Below are 8418 nucleotides of genomic sequence, written 5' to 3' on the forward strand. Positions count from 1 at the left end.
GAAGAGAGTGTTGAAGCCAAAGCTACGAAAAACCATTATGGCGTTTGATGTGTTTGAAAAGTGGGGGATTGATGCAATAGGCCCATTACCTATCACAACCAGGGGCAAAAGCTATATTTTGACTGCAACGGACTATCTCTCTAGATGGGCAGAGGCTATAGCAGTAAAACAGATCACTGCAAAGGATGTGGCAAAATTTGTGTACGATGAAATATGTTGCAAGTTTGGGGTGCCACTGGAGCTACTTTCAGATAAGGGGCCAGGATTTAGAGCTAAACTGCTAGACTTTTTATGCACAAACATGAAGATTAGGCACCAGCATACCACTCCTTATTATCCATAGTGTAATGGCTTGAATGAAAGATTCAATGGTGAGTTGGTACAAATTCTTTCAAAAGTGACAAAGCACCAAGGAAAGAATTGGGATTTGGAATTGCCTAGTGCATTATGGGCTTACCGTACTTCGGTGAAGACAGGTACAGGGTTTACTCCATTTCATTTGGTGTATGGAAAGGAAGCACTATTGCCTGTGGAAGTAGAGTTGCCTGCAGTAAAGATGCTAGAAAAGTTGCTTGGGCCGCCTAGTGATGCGTTCAAAGAGAGGCTCTTACAGTTACAAGAGGTTCAGCTGGATAAGATGAGTGCATTGGAACATTATGGGCAAATGCAGGATAAGGCTTTGGCAAAGATAAATGAAAAGGTCAAAAGTAAGGGTATCAAGAAGCATGACTTGGTTTTGCGCTACAACAGTAAGCTGAAAAACACCTTCCAAAAGAAGTTTCAAATCAAGTGGGAAGGCCCTTTCAAGGTAGTGGAGTGTTTTTCGAATGGTACATATCAGTTGGCTAACCTGGATGGGGTCCTACATAAGTCAATGGTAAATGGATTGCGTCTTAAATTGTATCATGCCAGGTTAATGATGGTGGAGCAAGATGATCTGTCTGTGGAGCAAGTAATGTATGTGAGGGATGAGGAGACTTGTGACGCAGCGAGTCTCATATCACTTTTTGCTGCTGTTGATCATGAATGATCTAGCAGGCTAGGGAATGGGCAAATTATGTCAGGAGTTTTTTGGAGCAAGGGATTGCACATATGTACATACACATGCATGGTGCATCGAATAAAGTATTGCCCATTTTCCAACGCTAGGTGGTTATGTGGGGCCCACGTGTGTACAGGTAGGACATCATGTACATAGTGCATCGATTTTCACTATCACCAGTACTAGTGTGTTTTCTCTCTAATAATGAGGAGTTGGTAGCACGTAAAAATTCTCGAGGAAGCTATGTGCGGGCCAACAACATGAGGTAAGCAGGTGCGTCAGATGGCATCTAGTGGCATCAGGAGGTCGAATGGGGTCAATACTTGCACGTGGAGAAGTATGGGCACAACGTGGATATTTTCTTGTGATAATTATGCAAAAAGATCATCATGAGGACCATATTTTGGGGCCACTTCACGTGGTGGAGGGATGCATTATTGGAAAAAGTTGAGTGCCAGGTGTGCGGATGGACGCAAAAGGGTGACAACTATGCAGTGCAAGGTCAGTTTTTGGCCTGTTCGGGGTCCGTTTGAGGTCAATTAAAAGGCCAAGGGTGCCCAAGTAATAAAGCTAAGTGTGGGAACTGAAAAAACAGAGAGAAGACCAGAAAAAACGTAGAGAGAAGAGGAGGAACAGCCGCAACTGTGTTTTTGGGGTTTTTGGAGCCTGTTTTGGCCGTAAACTGCTCATCCGAGGTCGGATTTGAGCACTTTGACATTGTAAATTGAGGTTTTGGGCCGTTCCGGACGCGATGGCGCTGTCCATTTTGCCAAATTACTCACTGTTTTTCTGTTATTTTTGCTATGTAAGTTTCTCCTATGAGCGAAGCTTCTACTCCAATTTGTGGGGGTTTCTAATCACCGAGCAAAAAAAACCGAGCGAAGATAAATCCGAGCAAATTGATACAAGATCAATAATGGTGAAATAAAAAAATTATGCCATGCACATTACTTTCACTACCACAAGTTTGACACTTAATTAACAAAAAATTAGATTTTAGAACCATTATGAAAATTGAATACTCGAGACACAAGAAAGCAATGTCATCATACTCAAAACATATATAATTCAATTCCATGTGGCATACCTAGCCTCCTCTCAAAAATAGCCCACCTAAAATTTGGCACCTAGAAAAGTCAACAAACAACCTTGTAAGACTACAATGCTATCCGAGAACCTCCTAAAGCATGAAACAACTCCACTTTTGTAAGCAAGGAAAAACAAGTGCCTAAAGCAAGCGAGAACAAGTGTTCTCTCTCTCTCTCTCTCTCTCTCTCTCTCTCTCTCTCTCTCTCACACACACACACACACACACACACACAATACCCACACACACACACACATAGCTTCATAGTGCAACACCCTTGAGCGGCCCTCCCTTTCCTCTTGCCAGCTTGACACTAAAATGGTGGAGGAAATGAGAGCTTGACACAATTTCTTGCCTAATGAGTCTATCGTGATCATTAAACAAAAGCGATACGACCTAGAGCCGATTGCAAGTTCTTTTTCACTGAAGAGGCCCAAGTCCCAAGTGCATTTGCCTGCACAATGTAGAGGTACAATCATGAAGCAACAATTTCTTAAAAGCTCCTATATTGTGCATGCTCTCACTTATGAAAACACCTAAGGTCATAGAATATCCAGGCTTGCCTCACTCACATAATGGCAATTCAAAGCTTCCAAAGCCTGCCAGGATCCTTTGCACCAGCATGTAAACAAGAGCAACCAGCACAAGAGCATAGTTGTTTCTCCTATACACCGGCTTATGTGGCTGAAATCCAATGCCCTAGTCCCTTCAAGCATGGAAGAAAAAATCCCTACCATTGCTCGCCATCACATTGCAGGTGTCGTTGTACTGTCATCCGCTGTTGTAAACACCTCAACATCTTGCCACCTCCCCCAAGAGGCGCACAATTGAATTATATGCCTGTAGCACCGCATGCTACAACAGACCCCTGGTTTGCTTGACATTTTTAAAAGAAAATTTTTCAACAGACCCTGAGTCTAATTTGTGGAAATTCCCAAAATACCCCTCAAATTTCAAAATTTCCCAAAATACCATTATATCTATTTTGGTTGGATTGTTTAAGATTTTCTACTCTTTATTCCGTTTTGACAATTGAGATTTGTTTTAATTGAGTGCTTAGCATGTAATTTGTCACAAATCACCTCGTTAGAAAACGCAGTTATGTCTAAAAACAATGAAGCAATACATCTCCAAGCCCTACATAACCAACTCAAACTCTAATTTTAGCATCTTGTATTGATAGAAAATCAATCTTCTTATTAAAAGCTACAATTTTTCTTATCTTTGGAAAACTTTTATCTCGCAAATAGGGTATTTTGGGAATTTTCAAAAATTTGAAGGGCATTTTGGGAATTTATGACAAAATATTGGGGGTGTTTTGGGAATTCTTGAAATTTGAGGGGTATTTTGGAAAATTCCACAAATTGGCGTGTGACCCTACTCTTCTACTACAACCGTTTAATACCGGCCCTTGTGACCCTACCCCTCCCTGGTCTATTGCTGTAACCAGTCCGCGCCGGTGCAGATTGGTTGCAGCAATAGACCAAGGAGGGGAGGGTAGGGTGATTTCTTTTTAGAAAACGTGTTATTTTGGTTTTCATGGCGGTGGCACTAGGGTTCGCAAACTCCATGGCTCAGCTTACGTTCTGCATGAAGCAGAGCACTCCACATTTACACTAGGATAGTAGGGTCACTAGCATCTCAGACATGCGAGTGTTTGTGTGCACAAGCGCGCGCGCGCGCGAGAGAGAGAGAGAGAGAGAGAGAGAGAGAGAGAGAGAGAGAGAGAGAGAGAGAGAGAGAGAGAGAGAGAGAGAGAGACCTGCAGCTGTATGTGTTGGGTATTCTTGTTTTCTACTGTTGGTAGCTGACTTATGGCCTGTAGTAGTGTTTTACGAGCGGTAAGTTGTGCTAGCAGTACGCCCTTCAGCCGCCAGTTCTTATATGACACACCCGCCGGCCTGGCTTCTCTAGGCGCTTCTTGCAGGATGCATGATGGATCTGGAGACGCCACCATCGTGCATCAGGTCATATGACAGAGGCTTCCCTTTAGAGTCAATCCCTACTGCATTGTATAGCGTGAACCTACTGGAACCGTTTCGCGTCGGCGCGGACCGGTTTCGACAGGTGTCACAATGCTCTTGGCCTGCGCCTTCCTTTGCACACTGCTTCGGCGCAATGGTGCCCATCAGTCCACCGCGGACGTCGTCTGGAGAGAGGGTTTTGCTCGCTTTCATTAATCACAGGAGGCTTGGGCTGGATGACTTTGAGGATGAAGAGCAAGTGTGTGGCTTGTATTCACAATGCTTGTATAATGAGCAGCATGCAGGGAGAGGAGGCTGAGGCATCATAAAGCTGGGCAAGCTGCAGTACTCTTCTTTCAAAGAAAAGATATCGCCATAGAGGGTGCATGTGTCAAAGGGGGAGCAAGAGATAGAGAGGAAGGGACGCACGAAGCAAGGCAGCAAGCAGAGGGAGAGGTCGAAGGCTGCGTCAGAGATGGAGGAGTATGGATATGAAGGGCAGCAAAAGTAGATCATTGAAGGGGATCAAGACCAAAGAGAAAGAGCAGGAGGGAGAATTAGCAGGAGTTGAGAACTACTACTCGAATAGAAGCAAAACCCATGTCAATGTGCCAAAAATTTGAAGGACCGATATTTGAATGAATGTGTTCAATCATAAAAAATGCAGAGGCAAGGCAAGGGACTGATTGCAAAAACAGAGGGTCCTGTGTCATATGCACATGAGTCAAAGCTACTTTGAAGATACGATTGAAGATCATGTTTTTTGAAACCAGTCTTAATGTTAATAAGACAAGTGACTTGTTGTACATGCTACAATGATGCCGCAACCTAGGGCACCCACAAAAAGTAGCCAAATTTTTGCACTGAGAATGGACATACATAGCATGATCATTGCTAGTTAGCATATTGAAAAGGATGTGAAAGACTAGGTGCATTTGCATGTAGGACAAGCACATTAAAGTTATTGTTTGCAAGCCCAGAAAGAATGAAGGAAGTTGATCACTGCTCATCCAAGCTCCCTCAATGTCAACTTCTATTGCCAGCCCGCAAAACATAGCACTTGGCCCTGTGTCCCATTAAAAAAGAACATTTTGATCAGCCTATATATGGAAATGTATTCCAAGTGGATAATACAAGTGAAAAGTGCTAGAACAATAGATGGTAGGTGCATGACCTCACCTTGTCACAAGCATTGGCAGCTCTGTCGTAACAGTCCCACGCTAGCATGGAATGATTCTGCATCCGCTGACACTTGTTGCGACAGGCCGGGGGCTATTTCTTTTGTTCCGTGATTGAAGGGATTGGGGCTTTTTTTTGTTCCACCCAATAAATTTCTCTCTTTAATGTTATGAATGTTTGATGTTATGAATGCAACAGCTTGTCTTCTTGATGATTTTGTTGATAAGTAGAGTGACAATAGTTTTTGTGATTTGAAAATTTTTCAAAGCTCCCGAATAGCTAGCAATTGGTAATCACATTGAACATGGCCATTGCCATTAGGTAAAGTGAGCTTGAAGATAGAGGCAATGGAAGGAAGGAAAAACTTAAATTTTCTTTTATAATAATATTGTAGATATAGATTCTTCAATACTTAGCAACGTCTTGAAATTGATTAGTTTTTCATGTTAAAAAAATCACTAACTCAAGCAATGTCATGTAGTTGCATGGTGTGATTAAGATTTTTTTTATTTGTGACATAAATGTGTCCTACTCTCAAATGTTTTTGTTGCTATAATAATTCAACTTCATCTTTGGTATCTCCTCTTAAGAATGAAGATATGATGTTATTTTTTTATCAGAGCTTGCTCATAGCTAGACTTTACTTCATGCTTGCCTTTCAACATACAATGGGTGTGTTGATTACAATGAGTGTATTGATTACATGATAAATGACATTGTGTAAAATACGAATATTTGTAGTGATTGTGCATTGATTTAAAGGGTTGTTTAGTTTTCTGAAAACTTTGGTGTAGTCTTGCAATTAGGAGAGCCTCTCAAAGAAAAGGATGAGGGTCTTCGGCTCATGATCCTCTACATAGTGAGATCAAGTGTGCTCTATGTTATTCATCACAGAGGACTTTTATGACAATGATCTTTGTGGTGATGAGAGGGAGAGCAAAACATTGGAAAACTCGCTTACACTTTTGCAATTCACTCTAAATAATAAAGAATGTCTAAAGGGACTTGCTCGGTTATTTCGTTGCTCGGAAATATTCGCACGCCAATTTGTATAACCCCAATTTGTGATTGTATCTGGCATATTTCATCAATATTGTGTGAGCTATTTGTCCCATTGGTGTTGGCCCAAGCTCTATTGTATCTAATCATCAGAAATTCTTCTCTTTTGAGCTAAGTGTTTTGGGTGTGTGTGTGTGTGTGTGTGTCTCTGTGTGGAGTGGGCAAGTGGATAGTTTCTCTCCTCTCACTCCATCAGTGTGCTCCCTATCTCGGCTAGGTGGGTTGTGTAAGCTGAGTGGTGCCCCATAGTGTGTGTGTGTGTGTGTGTGTGTGTGTGTGTGTGTGTGTGTGTGTGTGTGTATCATCCCAAGAGTGTGTGTCGGGTCATTATAGAGGCGTTCTATGTGTTTTCATCCCGCTCACATCGTCTTTGTGCAAGTACTAGATTTGCGTCGTTTAGTGTGTTGATACTTAAGAGTTAGTGGCTCGTAGCATGTTTAGGTGGTACCAAAAAGGAGTGTCTTGGACACTCCTTTTTAGGAGATGAAATGGGTGGTGGGTTATTCATTTTCATACTATATAAAGGAAAGATAAATTCTTTTTTGGCTGAGAGCTTGGAATTTATGCGGGCTGGAAATTCCATTTCACTTTAATACTAAAAGCTTAAAGTAGCAAACTGCCTGCACATTTAAATTCCCTCTCTCCACCACTCCCTTGGGATCTCTACAGTACTGCCTCAATGGGTCCCTCCACCTCTTATGCCTCTCTCTCTCTCTCTCTCTCTCTCTCTCTCTCTCTCTCTCTCTCTCTCTCTATATATATATATATATATATATATATATATATATATATATATATATATATATATATATATATATATATATCAACCAGCTCCTCATTGCCAGTCATATTCAGCTTCAATGAAACCTCTCTCACTATATATATATATATTTATATATTTATATTTATATATATATATATATATATGTATGTATATATACATATATATATGTGAGTACTATGGCACTGTTTTTGAATGTCTTCATTGTCGTGTCATTAGCATCCTCGCACGTTATACATGGAATCACATAATACTCATAATGGAAGTATAAACCCCCTTTACCTTCCTCCATTATCTGCTACACAGCATATCCCAAGGAATCTTCTGTCGAGTCTATGAAACTATTGGGCTGCAAAGAAAGGGAACAAAGAAACATGCAAAAAAGGATGGCACGAGCGCAAGAGGATGGTGACATTGATGAGCACGAGGCAAAGAAAATTTGTAGGGCAGTTGCTAAGTGTTGGCGTAATCAAACAAACGGGCTTTCCGAGGGTCTTCAATGGAGCATTCTACAGCAACTTCGCAGTCATCGAACGTCTCAATGTTGCAACCCACATTGGAGAGAGTTGGCAGGCTGATTTCCTCTAACATTTTTCATACATTGTCTGAGGTGAAGACTTCTCGCTCAAACAATGAGCTATTTTTGAAATGGGCTACTGTCATGGCATGCCTCAATGGAGTCAATGGGGCTGACAATGTAATGAGCAATAATGATGTTGCGAATACATTAGGACTTCATCAAAGAAATGTCGCGGGAGCCAGTTTTCGGCCGCAAACTGATATGGAGGAGGGGTCACTTCCCTTAGACACGTGTCAACGTCAACAGCATAGGACCGATACCTTAACAATCAAAGTCAAAGAAATCGTGTTTCAATTCTGGTCAATGGAAATCCGCATCTCCCCAAACAAGAAAGATGTTGTTTGAAAGAGAATCAGCAAGAGGGCACATGTGGTGCATCCTATGCATCTCCTCGATTTACCTCAGGTATATCAGTCAAAACATCTTCAAAGTGTGTCACAATGATTTACTTAATAATTTTGGGTGCTTGCAAAAGCTTTGAAGTGCTTTATAAGTGTCTCAAAGTGCTTCAAATTGCATCTCTTAGAGCCTGCAAATGCTTGAAAGTGCCAAAAAGTGCGTCAAAATATTTTAGAGCGCTTCCAAAGTGCACTAAAGTGCTTCATGGTGCTTGAAAGTGCCACAAAGTACTTTAGAGTCCTTCAAAGTGCTTTCTAAACTCTAAAGTGATTTGGAGTGCTGCAGAGCGCCACAAAGTGCCTCAGAGTGCTCTTAAATAGCACTGAA

General features: G+C 41.6%; 1 pseudogene; it reads left to right on the forward strand.

Annotated features, from left to right (window-relative positions):
• The first annotated feature begins 2655 nt into the window (after window positions 1–2655).
• LOC147425676 (uncharacterized) lies at window positions 2656–4716 on the forward strand (annotated as a pseudogene).
• Window positions 4717–8418: the final 3702 nt, after the last annotated feature.

This window comes from Adiantum capillus-veneris, chromosome 25, assembly GCF_014529385.1.
Source record: "Adiantum capillus-veneris isolate H3 chromosome 25, ASM1452938v2, whole genome shotgun sequence".
In the NCBI taxonomy this organism is placed as follows: Eukaryota; Viridiplantae; Streptophyta; class Polypodiopsida; order Polypodiales; family Pteridaceae; genus Adiantum; species Adiantum capillus-veneris.